The sequence below is a fragment of the Ambystoma mexicanum genome, chromosome 5p, assembly GCF_040938575.1.
Source record: "Ambystoma mexicanum isolate Mex_15411 chromosome 5p, UKY_AmexF1_1, whole genome shotgun sequence".
Taxonomy (NCBI): Eukaryota; Metazoa; Chordata; class Amphibia; order Caudata; family Ambystomatidae; genus Ambystoma; species Ambystoma mexicanum.
The window spans coordinates 504,111,720-504,133,659 of NC_090930.1; positions in this window are offsets into that span (position 1 = coordinate 504,111,720).

Here is a 21,940-nt window from a genome sequence, read left to right on the forward strand (position 1 = left end):
GAGACTGACACCAGAAAGAATAGAAAGCATCTCTGGTGTGCCTATTCCAAAGACACAGAAGGAAGTCAGAGCTCTAATAGGCATGGCTTCATATTGTAGGCAGTGGATTGCAAACTTAGCCATAATTGTGAAACCAATGGTGGAATTAACAAAGAAGGATGTTGCTTTGCCTTTGCCATGGAGTGTGGAATGTCAGGATGCATTTGATATGCTCAAAATTGCATTGTGCTCAGCTCCAGTTTTGGGCACACCAAATTATGAAAAGCATTTCAAGTTATTTGTGCATGAGAGTAATGGTTGTGCTTTGGCTGTTTTGACTCAGGAACAAGGAGGGAGAAATAGACCATGCAGTTATTTTTCTTCCGCGCTGGATCCTGTTGTACGCGCTTCGCTGCGCTGTTTGCGAGCTGTTGCTGCGGCTGTCGCGTCAGTAAAACAAACCGAGGGAATGGTTTTGGGTTACTCCTTAACCTTAATGGTGCCTCACACAGTAGACGTTCTTTTAAATAGAACACAGACGCAACATCTTACATCAGCTAGACTGACGAGATATGAAATTGTCCAATTTTGAGATGTTGCGCTTTGAATCCTGCAGAGTTAATGCCCCCTCCCAATGAAAGAACGGGTGAAAAGGAACCACCACCCCATGATTGTTTAATGGTTACTGAGCAAGAAACGAAAGGAAGAATTGACCGATACCCCACAGAAAGAGCCAGATGGAGAACTGTTTTGTGACGTTCCTGTTTCAAATTATCCAATGGTACATCAACTGCTGCATACGCCATCACGACCCTAAAGACTATTGTAGAGAGCAAAAGGATCCCGTATAATTCAGCACAGGCTGCAGAGATAATAGCGTTGACCAGAGCATGTGAAATTTCTGAAAACCTGAATGTAAACATATATACTGACGCATTTGGGGTGTACAATTTTGGTCGACTCTGGGCTGAGAGGGGTTTTCTGACATCAGATGGAACCATGATTCAACATGGTTCTTTGATAGCAAGATTGGTGTCTGCACTTGCGCGTCCTAAACGATTAGCAATAATAAAATGCGAAGCGCATAAGAAGTAACATGTAACGTTGGAAAAGGAAACGCATTTGCAGACAAAATTGCGAAACAAACTGCCACGGAACTACATACAAAAATGTGTATTGAGAGGTGAGAAGAAGTACCCTGCATGATAGAAAATGGGATTGCCACAGTTAAGGAGAGATGCAAACAGAAGCAACTGCAGACGAAATAAAAGCTTGGTCTGAGGGTACAGCAGAATTAGACATAGAGGGTTGCTGGGTAGACAAAGAGAGTAAAAAGTGGATGCTGCCCAACTCCTATGTAACAGCGATGGTCATTATGGCTCACAGCCCCACACACATATGTGCCAGGAAAATGATTCAGCATTTAGACACAGTATGGCAGAATCCGCACATTAGAAAAACTGCCGAAAGACTGGTCCAGAACTGTATGACATGTTTACAACATAACATTGGAAAAGGAACCACTACTCCAGTAGGTAGTTTTGGCCCCCCCTCTATGCCCTTTGAAGTCATCCATTTTGATTTCATAGAAATGGAAAGGTGTCAGAACTTCAAGTACGTCCTTGTAGTGGTCTGTGCATTTAGCAAGTGGGTGGAGGCCTATCCGCTTAAAGACTGCACAACGATGAGCACAGCAAAGGTGATGTTGAAGGAATACTTCTCCCGTTTTGGCCTGCCACCAGTCATCTGGCCAGACTACGGGCCGCACTTTGTTGCCCCCGTAATACTACAGATTTGTGCAGGCCTCCAGATTGACAAGAGATTCCACTCGGCCAGACACCCGATGAGTGCCGGTCTTGAAGAACGCCAGAATGGCATTTTGAAAAACAAAATTAGTAAAATATGTTCAGGGAGTCAGCTGAAGTGGCCTGATGCGCTGCCATTAGCTTTGCTGTGCATGCGAATGTCTGTACAGGTAAGGACTGGGCTCTCCCCATACAAAATCGTGATGGGAGACCCGCGAATGTTTGGATTGCCCCGCAGCCCAGACGTTTGAATGACATTGAATACCCTTTGCTCAGCACTTATTGTAACGTGTTAACTCAGAAACTGTGTTTGATTCATCAGCAGGTGCAGGGGGCTCTTCCTGTCAAATACACCGTTCCAGGGCATTGTCTGCAGCCAGGAGAATGGGTGCTGGTGAAGAATTTTGAAAGGAAGTCTTTGCTTGCACCACGTTGGAAGGGCCCTTACCAGATCCTCCTGGCAACACAGACTGCAGTCCGAGTGGATGGTCGAAAGGCATGGATCCATGCCACCCACACAAAGAGAATTCCATTCCCGTAGAAAGTGCTGCTTGATCCAGACGTCGAAAAAGAAACAGCTGCACTTGATCCGAAAGACACGATCGCCAGTTCTGTGCCAAAAGAGTTGCCTAAACCTGAGAAAGAACCTGGGAAGATTGCCACGAGGGAAAGAGGGCCAAAGGTGCCCCACCCTTGCTCAACTGTAGCTGCATCGTCACTCATTGCATCACAGGCTGACACGAAGCCTGCCTCCCGAAGTGGAAATGCATTATTCATTGATCACACAGTACCTGGAGCAATAAGGTACGACCTACGTTCTCAAAGTCAAAAGTGATCTGATCTGCATGTTTTTTTTTTGCCTCTATTCCCAACACGGATGAATTGAGAATCGGAGGCCTAGGGAAGGGGAGAGTGGGAGCTGTATCAATCTGCATCATATTGAAAGCTCTGGAACGCGGCTTCCCGGTGCTATCTTTGAAAAAGTGAATGACCAATGTGATCACTCCGTGCGAACAAGCGGAGCGCATATGGTACCAACACGATTGATGCTTGCTCTAAAGTCTTGGGAGCACTGTGCAGAGTCACAATAAGCTTGCCACTCCTTTATCAATCCAGGTTAATGAGAACTGGCCTAGATGCTTTGCTGTTATTTGGACGCTTTGCTGTTTATTTGGATGCTTTGCTGTTTAAACGTGTACTGCTGAGAAGAAATTCTTTCCAACGAACAGTGCCGAGATAAAGATTGCAGACAATGCCTATACTTACTCCTGTTCCCTCCTGCACCAACGCTGATGATATTGTAGAGATAGAGACTAAAAAGACACAAAAAATGTTGTAAGACACATATGTTAACAATTATAACACTGTGAGCGTGGCCAACGGGCGCAGCACGGAGACGTGATCCTTCGGGGCTCCCGAGGCCGCCAGCCGTATCCTGCAATATCCTACCCGAATAAAAACTGCAAATGAAGGAAAAAAGGTGTTTTCCGGTAGCGGAATATAGCCGGCCCTATATGCTGTAATCTGAGCAAAAACTGTCAACTAAATCCATAGAAATTAGCCGAAAGAAAAATCGAAGCGACTGCATCTGAAAGAAATCCAAGATGGCCGTTGTGCGCGAACGCAGCAACGTTCCACATCCTGGTGCCCGCTGAAGCGAAGCCGCACACAGACAGCCACCGCATTTGGAGGGGAAGAGCGTCCCCTGACCGTTGCGTGGACCGGCATATCGCCAGACCACAGGCGACGGCAGCGGTGGAGGAGATCTGCTGCACATGACGATCAGCATCGAGCCTCCCACCCTCCCTCCCTCAAGCACTCACACCGAACGGTCGTGGGCGCTTCGTGTGATGTTGAGCGCCTGCTGACCTGCTCACGCCATCAGATGCCGGAGCCCAAACTGCGAACAATCCGGTAAGGAGAGAGGGAGGCGGGTCCTGGACTCTGAACCCTGCCCAAGGAATATCGTGGGGGAAAAACCTCCCGCTCCCCCCCCCTGCCTAGCGGGGCAGACATGCTCTTATCTGGCACCGAAAATCATGAAGGACTGTATAGCCGACCCATCCGAGGAAGGCATGAAGTGAGAGGACAGCCCTAACCTTGTCAAGCCCCAATCAAACAACTGAAAGAGACACTGGCCTGGGCAGAAACACCAGCACAACAACGCTGGAAACACGCAAACAGACCCGGGAGGGGGGAACCCAAAAACTGCGGACCACGAACCAAGCAGCTAGGACACTGAAAGAAGATCTGCCCGCTCTGCCCACGCAATCCTCTCAAAATTGAGTTGCAACCACAGCCTCCTCGATATACGTGAACCCATTAGCACAACCTCCCAGCTCGGGGATAGCTGGAGGGGCAAAAACTCAAAACCTGCTCGGGACTGAACCCCTGCCCAAACTCCCGCTCCAACACGGATAGGGGCAACAAGAACGGAAGAGCCAGAGAGGGAAGACGGTGGTGGGCTCAGCACCACCTCACAACAAGACACACTGAGTGCCGAATGGCGCGGACGCGTAGGTGCACAGCAGAAATCTGAATCCATCCCCTGACTCAAAGTGGAACGAATCAGGGGACACACTACCGCACACAGAAGCACCAGAAAAGACTGCATTAACAGCCCAAATAAAAGGGCGCTAAACAGTGGGACAAACGCGCAGACATTTAAAGGTGCTCCAAGTGAACTGGCAGGCCCACAACACGGGGATCAAGTAATAGCGGATGGAATTGCCACCCCCTGAGGCTTGAAGTAGGAGGGCGCCACAACCTGTAAATGCGCAAAATAATCGTTCTACCTCCAAACTGTTACGGCACATAACTACCGAACTCGAACTGCAGCAAGTGGAATAAACACTCCACACCAGTATATAACAAAGGCACTGCGCTTAAAACAAGGAGGAAACATGAGAACGTGCAAGCTACAACAAACATAGCTACAAGCAACAACCTGCAAACTGTAGTCCCCCCTGGCAAAGAAACAGAATCAACAAACCAAAAGCCCTAACTGTGCAATCCCTAATCATTGCCTCCTGCTGGGGTTGACGACCCTGTGGGCAACGAACCCAATATACCTGCGAGACGAGATTGCCAGATCCCCCCTCGCGAAACTAAACTACTTCCCACGCTACAACAACAACCTCACAACATGGGGAAAGATAAGCCCAGGAAAACCTCCACACAAAGCTGGATAGAACAATATACGACCACACCACTGTCTTGCTCGCCGGAAAGGTCGGCATCAACCGAACCAGAGAACACAGAGAGATGTGATGAGTGCCATTGCCAGCTCCACAACATCAATGGAAAAGAAAATGGACAGTATTGGTGCCGAGGTATCTCTATTGAGACATGACCTGCAGAAGCTAACTGCACGTACCGAAGAGGCGGAAGCATGCATCTCGGAGACCGAGGACAATCTGCGGGGGTGGGTTAACCGTCAGATGACTGACATGTTAGAACTCATAAAAACCTTAGAAGGAAGAATGGATGAAAGTGAGGGAAGGTCGAGGCGCAACAACATCCGCATCCTCGGCCTCCCTGAGAAGGCAGAAGGGGCATGCATGGAACTATTCCTTGAGGAATGGCTTGCAGACATGTATGATATGAAATCCTTCTCCAAATTCTTTTCTATTGAACGGGCTCATCGCATTCCAACTGGCATAACCGCACCTGGTGCACTGCCATGTACAGTCATCGCAAGATTCCTGAATTATAGGGATAGAGATGCCATACTACAAATGGCAAGAACAAAAGGACCCATCACCTATAAATGCTCGAAAATCGCTTTCTTCCCTGACTTCACCAAAGAGGTGGAAAAGCGTGCCAATCCTTTGACCCACTCAAAAGACGCCTGCAATCACTGGGAACGAAATATGGTCTAATCTTCCCTGCTCAACTTAAAATATTCAGAAGCATGGAACTGGGCAGAATGACATATAGAAGGTGATTGGAGCACAAGGAGGAAAACAGGGAACGAACGCAATAGACCACATCCAGAGAGACCACCAGACAACAGACCCCAACAGCAGCAGGAAGAAATGCCACAACAGGAAAATGCATGAAAGGAAATGGCAACAGACAAAGCAAACGGAACCACTGGAACTAAAAGGCAAGAAAGGCCAGCTCCAAAACAAATCTACAGTGCAGAAAACACACAATGGCTGGCGGCTGAACCCGACCCGCCCCCCTGACAAGGAAACGTATGCATAGCACTAAGCAAAAGTACTATACTGCGTAGATCCATTGCTTGGTGTTTGTGTTATGAAGGGGCGACAGATGCTTCAGTTGGGGGCAAAGTATGGGGAGGGGGGGAGTTGGACACAAGTTTAAAAGATGGAAAAGCTCAATGGAACAACGTAACCTACATAAAGCAGGTGTTAATCAAACACTGACCATTGTTCCCTGCCACAAGTCAAGTGCAAGCAACGCCCCCACTCTGGGAGGATTCACTGTCATCTGTAACCATGAATGCTAACGTAACTCTGCAAGACAATAAGACCAGAGCCTTAAAACTTCTTACCTGGAACGTAAATGGCTTAGGTAACAGCCTGAAAAGATGATTAGTAAGACAGTTCCTGAATAGGCATAGCCCAGATATAGCCTTCCTAACAGACTCACCTGGCAGGTACAACCAATGCATTATTCAAGCTTTCCAACTACCGTACGACCATACAGGTAGGCTTCACGATGGGAGCCAGAGGAGCATTGATACTAATACATAAAAGACTGCCGTTTACCCTCACGAAAATAACGCAAGACACCGGGGGCAGATTCACCTACGTCATAGGTACGCTCTGGAACAAAACAATATCCCTCTTGGCGATCTATGCCCCGCCTACACTACAAACCATGCTAATAGAAGATATAACGCCCTTGCTAACCAGTTATACCTCGGACATCTTAGTCCTAGGAGGAGACTTCAATGATGTCATGAGCAATATACAGGATCGTACACAACTACGTAACAGAGACCCCACCCGCCGAACCAACCTAGCCACATTCGTGGAAGCATTTGGTATCAGGGATGTATGGCGAGACCTGCATCCGGAAGAGAGAGAATATTCCTATCACTCTGGGGTACATGCATCGTTGCCACGTTTGGACTATTTCTTTATGCCGGCAGCAATAACACATACAGTAACACAAGCAGAATACCTCCCAAGAGGCATTTCGGACCACTCCCCTCTACTCGTATCAATTACGACATGCAAACCAACCCCCCCACTGGTATGGAAACTGAACAACCACCACCTAGGCTCCCTGAACTAATAGAACACCTACAAAATGCCACCACAACGTACTTTGAACTGAATAATGGAACGGTGGACTGTCCTGTTATACTATGGGAAGCCTATAAACCGGTGATACGAGGAGAAATCATCTCCTGGACAGCAGCACAAAAGAAAATATACCTGGAATCACTGAGGGAAGCAGAAGCAAACGTAAAGCAAGCAGAAAAGACACACCTAAACTAGGACTGTCCTGACACAAACAGGGCCTTGGTTCTGGCGCTAAAAAAAACCGCAAAACATTGCATTGGCCAACGCTAAACAGGCACATAGAGCAATGAGAGATTCTATCCACTGGGAGACACTCTGGGAGATCATGCGTAAAATGGGGTTCCGAGAACAATTCCTATCCTGGGTCCAACTACTGTATAATGCACCAACGGCTGAAGTCCGAGTGAATGGCTGGACATCACAATCCTTTGCCATGGGAAATGGGACGCGGCAAGGCTGCCCCTATCAGCCCTCCTCTTTGCACTGGCCATGGAACCACTGCCTCAGCTGCTGAGAGAAACATCCACATGGAGAGGCATCCCCGGCGGTCCAGAATGGGAGGACAAAGTCTCACCGTACGCAGATGACTTATTGATATATCTACGAGACCCCAAGGTGACATGCCCAGTAGTGACACAGCTACTTCAGAAATATGGGACCTTTAGTGGCCTAAAAGTGAATTGGTCCAAATCTACACTATTTGCATTAAACGATTTAGGTAGGGAGGCCCCCGAACCCTGCCGATATAGAATAGCCCCCGAACACTTCCAATACTTGGGTATCAGGATCACAAGGAACCTCAATGATTACACACTTAATAACTTACAACCCATCACAGAGCGATTTGCAGGCGACATGCAGCACTGGATGTCCCTACCCTTGACCCTGATAGGTCAAGCTGCATTATTTAAAATGCTGACACTTCCCAGCTACTTATATGTACTCCAGAATGCCCCACTGCATATACCTGTAAAGACGTTCCGGAAAATAGACTGCACACTCAGAAAGCTCCGAAACCTCTTATGAGGAGGAGACTTCAATGATGTCATGAGCAATATACAGGATCGTACACAACTACGTAACAGAGACCCCACCCGCCGAACCAACCTAGCCACATTCGTAGAAGCGTTTGGTATCAGGGATGTATTGCGAGACCTGCATCCGGAAGAGAGAGAATATTCCTATCACTCTGGGGTACATGCATCGTTGCCACGTTTGGACTATTTCTTTATGCCGGCAGCAATTAACACATACAGTAACACAAGCAGAATACCTCCCAAGAGGCATTTCGGACCACTCCCCTCTACTCGTATCAATTACGACATGCAAACCAACCCCCCCCCCCCACTGGTATGGAAACTGAACAACCACCACCTAGGCTCCCTGAACTAATAGAACACCTACAAAATGCCACCACAACGTACTTTGAACTGAATAATGGAACGGTGGACTGTCCTGTTATACTATGGGAAGCCTATAAACCGGTGATACGAGGAGAAATCCTCTCCTGGACAGCAGCACAAAAGAAAATATACCTGGAATCACTAAGGGAGGCAGAAGCAAACGTAAAGCAAGCAGAAAAGACACACCTAACCTAGGACTGTCCTGACACAAACAGAGCCTTGGTTCTGGCGCAAAAAAAAAACTGCAAAACATTGCATTGGCCAACGCTAAACAGGCCCATAGAGCAATGAGAGATTCCATCCACTGGGAGACACTCTGGGAGATCATGCGTAAAATGGGGTTCCGAGAACAATTCCTATCCTGGGTCCAACTCCTGTATAATGCACCAACGGCTGAAGTCCGAGTGAATGGCTGGACATCACAATCCTTTGCCATAGGAAATGGGACGCGGCAAGGCTGCCCCTATCAGCCCTCCTCTTTACACTGGCCATGGAACCACTGCCTCAGCTGCTGAGAGAAACATCCACATGGAGAGGCATCCCGGGCGGTCCAGAATGGGAGGACAAAGTCTCACTGTACGCAGATGACTTATTGATATATCTACGAGACCCCAAGGTGACATGCCCAGTAGTGACACAGCTACTTCAGAAATATGGGACCTTTAGTGGCCTAAAAGTGAATTGGTCCAAATCTACACTATTTGCATTAAACGATTTAGGTAGGGAGGCCCCCGAACCCTGCCGATATAGAATAGCCCCCGAACACTTCCAATACTTGGGTATCAGGATCACAAGGAACCTCAATGATTACACACTTAATAACTTACAACCCATCACAGAGCGATTTGCAGGCGACATGCAGCACTGGATGTCCCTACCCTTGACCCTGATAGGTCAAGCTGCATTATTTAAAATGCTGACACTTCCCAGCTACTTATATGTACTCCAGAATGCCCCACTGCATATACCTGTAAAGACGTTCCGGAAAATAGACTGCACACTCAGAAAGCTCTTATGGGGAGGTGGACACCCGAGGATAGCCCTACAAACACTACAAATGTCGATATGGCTACAGACATACTACTGGGCTAGCCAGATGTCGGTAATAAATGATGCAATGCATGAGGACGCCACAATGCCACATGTACGGGCATCACCCCCCTTGGAACTATATGCGGCAACACCCAGAGCTATCCCCCGAAAAATGGCATCACAGACGTCTTGTATCTGGGCAGAATCACATACCTTTAAAGGTTGGCGAGACAAAGCTACGCCAATACAACCGATATGGAACAATAGAAATCTCCTTGAAGTAGCTAAATTACCGAAATGGCCAGTATGGATGAGATGTGGTATAGAAAAAGTGGGAGACATTATAGTAAAATGTGCCATTAGACCCTACGATGAACTGATTCTGTCCTTTAACCTCCCAGAAGCGGAAAGGTACCATTACGCACAGCTCCGGCACACACTACAACACCTCCCTACCCTTGCTGACATGTCAGATAGTACTCCATTAGAGCGAAATGTAATAAACCACATCCAAGCCAAAGTCACCACAGTAATGTACAGCGTCATCACCTCCTTCGCCACACCAGAACTGGTACGGCTTAAAACAAAATGGGGAACTGAAGTTGGGGAGATTATGCCGGAAGATTGGTTTCAGATACTAATGTACCCCCGTGAAGTCACCATATCGACCAGATTACGATTAGTCCAACTAATAGTACTACACAGGATCTATTATCCGAGGGCAGCACTGTATCGCTGGGGTAAGATAACAGAACCCAACTGCTTATGCTGCCATAGGGAGGAAGGAACCTTCTTTCACACACTGTGGTAATGCCCAAATATCAGCCACTACTAGCAGCAATGCTGCGACATCCTTACAAGAGTTCTAAAGCAAACGATCCCCAGGGACCCCAAGTTACTGCTACTGAGAGCAGACAGTGAGATAGACCTATCAAGATACGAAAAGCACTGCTTCATGACTGCAACAGCAATAATCAAATATAGCGCAACTATGGGGAGCTGCAGAAACGCCGCAAGTAAGCCAATGGATCATTAATGTACAGATTTGCATCGCCATAGAAAGGAGAGTATATAAAGCCAGGGGATGCCCTGAAAAAGCAGACAGGATCTGGCAACGATGGGAAGATACGATGTGAACTCTGAAATTTTTAATGATATAACACCGTAGAATGTAGGATAGGGAACTTTCCATAAAACACATATTATATGTGATCTATATGAGCACGTATTCCATCGAATGTTATTGTACTCTGGTCCGGTGAGGACCAGTGGTTATATGTTACAAAACCAATAAAATATGATATTAAAAAAAACAATTATAACACTACTCTGCATTTTGATTACATCAATCCCAATGTTTTGGTATCTGGAAAATGTGCATCCTTGAAGCTCGATTTTGCCTACTACCAGTGTTCCTGCCACAAGCAGTCCAGTGCATGTGCTTTCTTATACTCTCCCATCATTAGAATTAAGACACAGAAAAGGATATAATAATAACACATTGCTTTTGATTATGAATATGACTCACACAATCCTGAATAGGACGAATTGTTGGGTCTGCTCCCATTTACCCCAGCATGGCGGAAAAGGGATGGGTTGGTACGTGCAGCCACTACCGCTAAATGCAGCATGTTATGCATCAATGAGTGCACTATTTTATGGGAAGTGGAATAAGAGTGATACTGGTCAATTGGATGAATCAAACATAGATGAGTTTGAAAGAGTGGTAATGGAACCTGTGGGCTGTTCCGTATTTAACAGGGCGAGAACGATAAAACCAATGGTGAGGTCGGAAGATAGACTCTATGTGCCTTTTAAATCGTCCGTAATGACTTTCTACATAATAATAATAATAATAATAATAATAATTAGGCTTTTATATAGCGCTACAAACCCTCAGGTATCTGAGCGCTGCTTATTATTACCCACGGTGTGTGGTGCTCATTTATCGACCTCGGAAGGATGAAAGGCTGAGATTGGCCCCGCCGGGATTCGAACCTGCGTTAGCAGGCTCTGCACGGATGTCAAAGCGAGCGCTCTACTCGCTGTGCCACTTGACCGGCTTACATGAATCCAGTAGTGAATAAAGATGTTGTGCCTCCCTCCTATACTATTAATTACAGTCCACGAACTGTCCCATTTTTCTTACGGAAAAAAGGCTCCTATTCAGTAGGAACATTCACTAGATGTATGAATATTGCAATACTTGAAAAAGAGGAAGAACCAATATATGTAGGAGATCCCGTATATTTTATATGTGGAGAACAGGCTTATCCCTCGTTACCTAGGAATTGGGGAGGGACATGTTACTTAGGGATTCTTTTTCCTGGTGTATTCCTTTCCAGAACTTCAGATATATCCAAATTATCCAGATCTAGGCCACGGCGAGATGAGACAGGATTAATTGCAGAAGATATAGCAAAATCATTAATACCATTCTGGGGGCAAGCGATAAATTCATGGAATATAAGAAAACTGTCTATGGTGCTAGAAAAAAACGATAAATGGAACAACTGTTATTATATAATATGACGCTAGAAGAGAAGGCAGTTAAATTAATGACACTTCAGAATAGAATGGCTCTTGATATCATTTTGGCCGACCATGAAGGTGTTTGCAAAATTGTAGGGTCAGCATGCTGCATATTTGTAAATGACTCCTCCCCTACGATTTTTGAAGCAATCAAGAAATTGCACATCTTGAGTTCTGACATTCATACCCCGACAGGTGGTTGGAATCTGGACATAAGCACATGGTTTTGGGAACTGCTGCGTTCATGGGGATGGAAAATGATTGCAATCTTAGTAACACTATTTTCAATCTTTATTCTCTGTTGTTGTTGCATACACTGCCTGCCCATCTTTTGCTCAAATTACAAATGAATGTGTACATGCAATGACAGAAAAACAAACTCCCATGTTGACTAAGGGTGAAAAATACGAAATGAAAACAATGAAGGAATTCATGTCAATTAGTATTGAAGATGACGATTATAGTAGCATGCATAGTTCAGACTGAGATACATGGTCAGATGAAGATGAGATGTATGGTTGATGCTCTTGGCATATGGCCAAAAGGAGGGTTTGTGAGTCTAGAAACGACCTTAACCAAGTACAGAAGATATACTATGTTGGCCAAAAACCAATCACATCGTATGCCCTACATCGCCAACAATAGAATCGTCAGTATAACCATAGGGCGTCCATTTTGAGTAACATCCGCCATTGCTTTCCTTCCTTTCTGTCAAACGCTTTGCAAAACGTATTATATTCTGAAAGCTTATACATGGTACGAGGCCACAGCTTGTATGTTGAAAGATCAGCCCAGACAGAAATGCCAAACAGTACAGAAATACATTGTTTTCCTTCCTCACAAGTCCTTGAAGGCGAGCAGAGAGGCATTTAATCAGCGGCCCAGGTGCCGGCTGGTCTCGCTAAACCTGTAGAAACAGGCCGTTAAACATGAATTATACTTTTTTTTGGGGGGTTTTTTGTTTTAATTTTATTGGTTTTTACAAAACTTTAAAATGAGTACAACACATACACATACACACACATATTAACATGTATCCTATGACAATCACCATCAATCCGTCCGTTTTCCATAATTTCCATTTCTAATGTTTATGGACACTGTTTCACCCAGTGTTACTGTTTACGGAAGATCCTTCTGTTGATGTCAAGCAAGTTTCGATTATTTCCAACAGTCGCGTTAAAGGGAGTATTAACTTTAAGTCAGAACCCTGAAACATCAGATTCCACCAATCGTCTGCACATAGGGAGGGATGGTTTAAGCTCCAGGGTCCCAAATGAATTGTCCTCTCAGATCTTAATTTAGTACAAAATAGCACTAAATGCTTAAGTGATTCGTTTTCCCTCGCACACAACCTACATTCAGGTGACAGATGATCGTAACCCTTCCATAGGCGAAGCCGGTCAACGGTTTTAAACATATTTAATCGAAACAGTATGAACAGTCTACACGCCTGCGGGTTGGGAAATAGTGCCACATATTTCTGAAGAGTGTTGAAGGCACGTGATTCTAATGGCACGTCGCACATTCGGCTGGCGGCTGATCTCTCCACGCAAGTTTCATCCCAATCTGCACGCCAGATTTTAAGTTTGGCTGCACCTGGGTTTTCATGAAGCATATCAATTTTGATATCATACTTCTTTAGGATTGCTTTGCATCTATTTGTCCACATGTGAACCACTTTTGAATTATCGGGAGAGGTGTTGTAAAAGATGTCAAATTGTGGAATCTGCGCACGAGTGCAGGTCTTTCGGTACAGGTTCAACAATCTCCAACATATTCTTGCATGCATCGATGTTAGGTCGAGCCCATATCTTATACACGACGTCTTCACACCCCTCGGAATTATACTTTTCTAGCGGCCCCCCCTTCGGGGCTCTTCTTAGATCAGACTGACCCCCAGTTCACAAATAGAAACCAGCAGATAACATGCTTTGGAATGTGTCTCTCCTACAAACACAGTATCCTTGCCGAACAAGTGCCTTATCTTCTTCATAACAAAGAACTATGTCTGCTAACTTCAAATTGCAACTATTGCTAAAATGAGTATACTAGATTAAGTAAGAAACGTGTCATAATATGTCATATTTGTCATAATCGTCAATTACTGAACCCTAGCTCGAGAAGATATATTATGGGCAGTTTTGATGTGTCACAAAAAGATTGTATGATTGCATGTTTATATATATGATACTGTTGTAGAATGTTCACTCTCTTGCGTCTCACGAGGTCTGGGTGACACACGTTGCGAGACGTTAGACCCCAGTCGGCCGACTGAGAATATATTTGCTTTGCAATAAACCCTAGTACTTGGAAATCGAACCTCGTGTCTGTCGTATCACTAGTATATGGTGGTTATGCCTTGTTTCCATATGCCTAGCAGGGGGTGTGAGGGTTCAGAAATGAAAGCCGGACACAAAGTTGTCATGTTTTTGGTTATAGACTTTTATTCAAAATTAAAGGCTTGGGAAAATGCCTCTCTGACCCTATTCTAAAGAGGAAATTCCCTACCTATAACAAAAAATTAAGGATCTGTATTTGTCAGGATATCATGAATCAAAAAGATGTCCTTGTGTCTAAAACATTCTATCCTGACCCTCACGCTAAAACAAAATAAGAAAGTGACAATGGAAATGTCTATAACCTGATATTTACACAAAAGGTGTTCTTAAATAAAAGTAGAATGGCTTCAATGTAAATGTTCTCCAAAGTGGAAAAGATCTTAATTCCAGAGGGTGATTCCCTTCCCCTGGAATCTTCACAGGTATCACACATGTCTCTGGGACTAACAGTTCATTAAGCCTTTGTTAACCCACAGTAATCCTGTTAGATTAACACAGTTCTGTTTTATACGTTCTCTTGCAACAAAAGTTCCTTATTTTAACACGAACACTGTTTCTGCGTGACACTCCTTGAAGGGTGGCACTTTGCCTGGTATACTCCCCTTCCAGGACTCTTTATGCACTTCCAACTGCCTGGTGTACTCTCCTGCCAGTACTTCTCTTTGCTTCACTTTATACACACTTGCAGACTTATGTATTTGCAAAAGTTAACAAGGAGAGGGATTTCCTTCCCTCTATCCACCTTTTCATGCTCTGGCTTTGCACCCGTTGGTTATGGTCCCAGACTCATAACTGTCACAGCTTTGTAAATGTTTACAAGGTGAGGGTTTTTTCTTTCTCCCCTCTTTAACCTCTCCTGGGCTTTGCTTCCCATATATTTATTACGGTTTCGATTTTAAAAAAATCGTCTGCCTTTTCCTATTCATATACAATCTTCTTTCAGTTCACTTTTGTAACTTCCCAATACTCTAATTCTCTTCAGCGTGGTCACCAAAATGCTCTAGGATCCCCACTCTGATTTGGCAGACTCACTGGCCCCTGCAGAGTTTCCAGGCTTCCTCCGCTGTCGCAGCATATCTTCGCTGCAGGTTTCCCACTCTCTGTGGCTCCAACGTCTCTCCAGGCTCTCTCCTGGCTGCGCTTCTGCACACTGGCTTCTCTTTGGCTCCCCGTAAGTACAGTGCTGCTTCTCTTGGTGGCCGTTCAGCCAGGGACCCTCTCGTGGTTCCTGGCATCTCCATGGCCCACCTCGCTCTAACAACGCTTCCTTCCTTCTCTGCCGGCGAGCCCTTTCACTTCGCAACACCGGTCCGTGCCTCTGTTCTATGCACGCCGGCTCATGCCTCCAGCTTCTGTGCACCCGCTTGTGGCCCCAGCCTTTGCCCATCTTCCCTGGAGAGATCACGTCCTCTCCTGAGCGCTCTCTGCAGTCACCGTAAACTTCAATGGGCCTCTCCCCAGTGGGGGAAGGAAACACCCTCTCTCTGATTTCCCCCCTCCGTGAGGGAGTTTGCAGTTTCTCTTAGGCTCTGGCACCCTGTGTTGTGGGTATTGTCGGAACAGTAGTCCCTTTCTGATAATATTGTAAAAATGTTTGCAATAGGTTTTAAATATAAACTATGTTTGTAAGAAGAGTATGTGGAGCTGGAAAGTCTTTCAGAATTTAACAATGCCGGTTAGTTGAGAGTTGGATTTCGGGATGTGACCAAAGCTTTCCAATACCCTTCCCTGGATGAAAAAGGGAAAACACCACAATGGGCCCTTAGATTTTTCCAAATGGGGGATTTGTCCTGAAAGGGGAAAGGGGGATACCGGGCCTCACCCGATGAAGTCAGGACATTTCCCAGGAGGCCGTCTCCCCCATGGGATCCTCCCACATACAGCCACCCCCAGGGTCCGGATCATGTAGCGGCTGTCGTCCCCTGGCCACACGGGAGAAGGTCACCACTGATAAAACAGTGATGAGTCCATTGGATTCATCACAGGGGGCCTCTGCCTTCCAGTAGATCATTACAGCCTTAGCAGCCACAAATAGCATGGTATGTATGAGTCGTCTCACTGTGTTATCCTCATGCCACTCACCTATATCTAGACCAAATAACACCTGTGTGGGAGAACCTGTTGGCCAATAAGGTTTAATCCTAGTACGGATCCAAAGTATGTGTCCCATTGGTCCTGTTTGCCCGCATTTTCTTCAGCAGGAAGGTGACTGCAATAGTTTCATAGCATATAACATGGTTGGGGTAGGGGCGTGGCTAGCTGGCATGCCGTGAGGACACCACGGATTTGAGGCTCACAGCTGAGATTCTATAATTAAGATATTTCGTAGGCACAGACCTGAATCCTCTGGGCTGAAGCATTGAGGAGGTGCTGCAAAGGAGTGTAGGCATCCTGAGGATCACAGTGGGGGAACTTGCTTTAGACCGATAAACCAGTTGCTGCGGAGAACATTTACCACTGCAAGTTACAGGCCCTGGAGGCTGACGCTGGGCACAAGGGTGCTTTGTGAATTCTAACCTGCCGGCGGTTGACATTGCTTTTCAGCTCTGCTCCACACTGGTGGGGTCTTGGAGCGGGACTGAGTCGAGCGGCTCACGGCATAAGCACCGTTGCTAAGGGAGGCTGAGACGGGGCCCGTGCTCTGCGGCTGCATATATACATACAATGACAAACGTTGTTAAAGGGACGTTATAGTTACCAGTAAAACCGAAAACCCTTGCCAGTTATGGTAAGCATCCATAACTCACGTCACCACTGTGCACTGCTAACACTAACACCCAGGGCATTAAAGATGACATCACAAATGTTATTTATGACACCACCAATGAAATAACATATTTAGGCCACTTGTTTTTGTTCACTGACCCTCTGAATATTAAAACTTAAAAGGTGCTATATATCTAGACGTTAACCTTGTTGTATGTTCTTAAAGTATTTTCCTCAGGATTTAATATGAGCTTGCGGTGCACATACACGGGGCAATAAGCAGGCCTCAAACACACAATTAATTTGTGTACATGCAGATTAACTTTAATGTTATTGACATTTTCTGAAGATGTTGTATCTTCCTTACTTTAGTTTCCCTGTATGTGCCTCTGCTTTATATGCATTGTGGGTCTTCATATGTATTGTTTATAATAATACAAGTGTGTGTTAAGTCTTCAATTGTTAGCTATTTATTCCATGTTTAACATTACTCAAAACTCTGATAAGGTAGCATTCATTAATTTACTACTGAAAATTACCAGATTACAAATATTGTATTTCTATGGTACATGCTGCAGTCATTACCTATGTGTATGTATGATTACGAACCTGTATTAACAACATTCCATTAGAATGTTTTGTTTAGAGGAGTACATTCTTTAATACATGAAGTACTTCATGATAGGTCTCCTAATCACCTCTGACATCATATTATTATTTTTATTATTATTTTTGCATTTTTTAAGCGCTCACACAGCCCAGGGGCATCGAGGCGCTGTTACAGGAATATGTCTCTTAGTTGCGTATTTATGGCACGCTTAATACCCAGAGGTTTCTAAGCGCGGACCCGGGGATCAAACCTGTGCTTCGTGTCGTCTTGTTTCCAAGGCAAGCACGTTGTCGCTGAGCTATCCTCCCGGGACAATCTTGCTACCAACATTGTAAACACAACCCCCTGTAGGCACTTTTCATCACAATTAATGTAATATTTAATGTCCCCGGTGATGTCCTGGGTGTTAGCATTGCACGGTGGTGGCGCGAGTTGTGGTTGCTTAGCTTACCATAACTGGCGAATTTCTGGATTTTTCCGGTTTTAACCATAACATTCCTTTAACAAAGGTTTTTTCACTGAATTACATTGGTTTTTACCAGCGCACTCTAATTTGCTCAAACTTCCTAATATTATACTTACCCTTAACAGCATTTTCGGCCCATCTAGAAAGTTTCACCTTAAACCTGTGCCATTCCCCACCTTCTAGCAACATTTTTAACACTTCTATGAACTTTCTGCAACTTTTTCAACAGTTTTTTGTTTGCTGAAGTTCGCGAACACGCACCATCATCGCATACTTTCCGGACAGTGTCACGTGCCCATACGTGCACGCAGTGTGTTGACGTGTTTGCGGACTGGTCCGTGCTTTGAAAACCATTAGATACTGCTACGTCCCGTCCCCTTTCCTCCACACTTTTGGGACATTCCGTCTAGTGGGACGGGACCAGAGCACTTTTGTAAAAAAAAGTATCAAATTGAAAAATATGTCCTTCTTCTCTTTTTACGCAGGGTACTGCACGCGGCCGTAACCCCGCCCTCCTTATCTCCACCCCACGCATTGCCTTTCAATCCTTTTCTACGCATGGTCGGGGCTGAACGCACTTGCATCACCGGGAAGACTTTTTCCCGTTGTCCTTCTCTACTGCTCCGGTTCTGCGGTTGCCTAGTCCTCCTCTGTTGGGACTCGTGCTTCTACTGCGACTCCTTTTCAGTCCGGGCACTTCAGCGTCGCCTTCGTCGGTGGGAGGAGGTCTTCCAGAGAGTTCCTCCACCGCATTTTCAACTCTCCATCGATGGAATGAAGAGACACCCGGTAAGTTCTTTACTATTCAGGGCACTCCGGCCAGGGGACTTCTTCCCAAGGCCCTCCAGGTCCCGGAGGGGCTTCAAAAGCTCTGCTACCAGGGTTTCCCCTAAGGTGCCTCGCAGGCCTAATAGGCGTACCAGGGTTTTCTCCGAGGGTTCCCGCGAGGGGTCTGCCGACACCGGATTTCGATCCGAGGTTCACCAATCAGGTGCTAATAGCCAGCCCAGTCGTGCTGAGGCTTTGGGTACCGGAGTTCACTCCGTGGTCTCCTTGTCTGGAGCTTCCCATACAGACACTGGGGTGCGCCCTGAGGCCTCCGTTGAGGCTTTCTGTACTGAACCACGGTTCAAGGCCCCCCTCTGTGGAGCTATAAAGACCAAACTCCATTCCCAGGTTCCTTTCATTGAGGCTAAGGTGTGTACTGACAGAACTGAGAGACCTGTTAAGGTCTTGTCTGGGAGGTGGATTCCTCAACTTTCCTGTGATCGCGGTGTTACTGGTTCTGTTGAAGGGGCACAGGGAGAGGTCACTGACCGTGTCTCCTCTGTTACCGGCTTTGCTGAGGTTCCTCTCTCTTAGAGGCTAATTCAAGGGGTCACGTCAGGATGTCCAGTGAACATCCAAGGCCCCATAGTACCAGCTATGCCAAGTATCCTTGTGTCAAGGCTAAAGTTTCGATCAAGTCCCCTGACCTGTCTGTGGAGTTACCTGCCTCATCCACACATGTGACGCAGTTCTCGTCAGATGCTCACAACATGGCGGGTCTTCCCGCGTGGTCTACGGCAGCCATTTTGGATTCTTCCCCTCACACCCACGCTATCGACGGCGGGTGCTGGGAACCTTCTTTTTGGTGGACAAACTTGTCCACAGGACAGTGGGAATCCGTTCCACCCCTCCTATGACTGGCGCCACTACCGCATACAGTCTCGCTTCCTCCACTGGTCTATGTAGATCCCGTTGGCGGCGGGCCCTCTTGGCAGCCTTCCTCACTACGTTCGTGGGGGTATCCCCCTCATGAGCGGCCTCTGCCCATTCCACTACCTAAAGTTTCGGCAGAGTATGGCTTTTTTGGGAAGTTTCAGAGTCTTATGAACACTGGTTCTTATGAACGCAGCCGCCCATCCACCTGGAGGAGCTGGAGCACTACAGGAGTAGTGCCCACCCATCCCAGTGGTTCAGGATCACCTGCCGCCTTACTTAGGTAAGCCCCTGGGCTTGCTGCACCCCTGGTAGCATCATATTGCATTTGGTGCCTCGATCATCCTACTTAGAGCATAATTCAGCATTTCACGTAATATTGCTTCATGAAGCCCCTCACCGGAGCTCAACTGCTGTTTTGCGCTGATCGGCTGCTACAGCCCCTGGAAACGCCATTGCAAACCACAAGGTTTGCACAATCCAAGAAGGCCGACTGCCGATCCACACACGCTCTCCCTGCCTAGCCTCTCACTGCCGCACCACGATTGGCTGGAGCATCCCTCTTTGCCACAATCGGGAGCCGGCAGGCATTTAGCCTGCCCAGAAGCACAAAGGCCCTGAGAACTAAGGCTGACTCCTGTCTTCAGCCTGTGCAGCCGCCCACCATCCACCTGGAGGAGCAGGAGCTCCCCCAACACTGCAGGAGCAGTGCCCACCCATCCCAGTGGGTCTGGATCACCTGCCGCCTTATTTAGGTAAGCTCTTGGGCTTGCTGCACCCCTGGCAGCATCATATTGCGCTTGGTGCCTCGATCATCCTACTTAGAGCATAATTCAGCATTTCACGTAATATTGCTTCATGAAGCCCCTCACCGGAGCTCAACAGCTGTTTTGTGCTGATCGCCTTCTACAGCCCCTGGAAACGCCATTGCAAACCACGAAGTTTGCACAATCAAAGATGGCCGACCGTTGAACCACACAAGCTCTCCCTGCCTAGCCTCTCACTGCCGCACCACGATTGGCTGGAGCATCCCTCTCTGCACCAATCGGGAGCCGGCAGGCGTTTAGCCGGCCCAGAAGCACGAAGGCCCTGAGAACTAAGGCTGACTTCTGTCTTCAGCCTGTGCAGCCGCCCACCATCCACCTGGAGGAGCAGGAGCTCCCCCAACACTGCAGGAGCAGTGCCCACCCATCCCAGTGGGTCTAGATCTAGATCGTTTGGTGCCTCGATCATCCTACTTCGAGCATAATTCATCATTTAATGTCATATTGCTTTGTGAAGCCCCTCACTGGAGCTCAACAGCTGTTTTGTGCTGATCGCCTTCTACAGCCCCTGGAAACGTCATTGCAAACCACGAGGTTTGCCCAATCCAAGATGGCCGACCTTCGACCCACACAAGCTCTCCCTGCCTAGCCTCTCACTGCCGCACCACGATTGGCTGGAGCATCCCTCTTTGCACCAATCGTGAGCCGGCAGGCGTTTAGCCGGCCCAGAAGCACGAAGGCCCTGAGAACTAAGGCTGACTCCTGTCTTCAGCCTGTGCAGCCTTCCTCGTCGTTCGCCCAGACACCATGCCCAAAATCGCCCCCATGAACATATGGCCCATACTTGCAGACCCTGATGATTTTCGCCGCTGCCGTGGACGTTCCACCATACACATTCAACAGTAAGACTCTGCACAACTGTGAACTGTGAACATTCGTGCTTACCCCCTGTACAACTGTATGTGTGCTCCCCCACAACTCTCTCAAACAAACTTTTGTTCTTATCAATCTGCCTTTTGTGCATGCCTCAGCTCTCTGAAACCTCACCCCGCTCTTTCAGGCACAGTCATCCTTTACCTGCCTCGATCCCGGTCCTGTTACTATCTAGCATTCTGATGCCTGCCTTGTTAATCTCGCCAGCACGCTTTATTCTTGCTCCAAGACCCTACTTTGCCTATTGTGACGCCATCAACACGCATGCACTTAGCTAATGTGTTGCCATTGTACTTGTAAACAGCTACTGCCTTATATTGCCTCACCACTAGTGCCGAACCCCTGCTCACTGCCATTGTGACGCTCCTGCGCGTGTAACTAACTACTT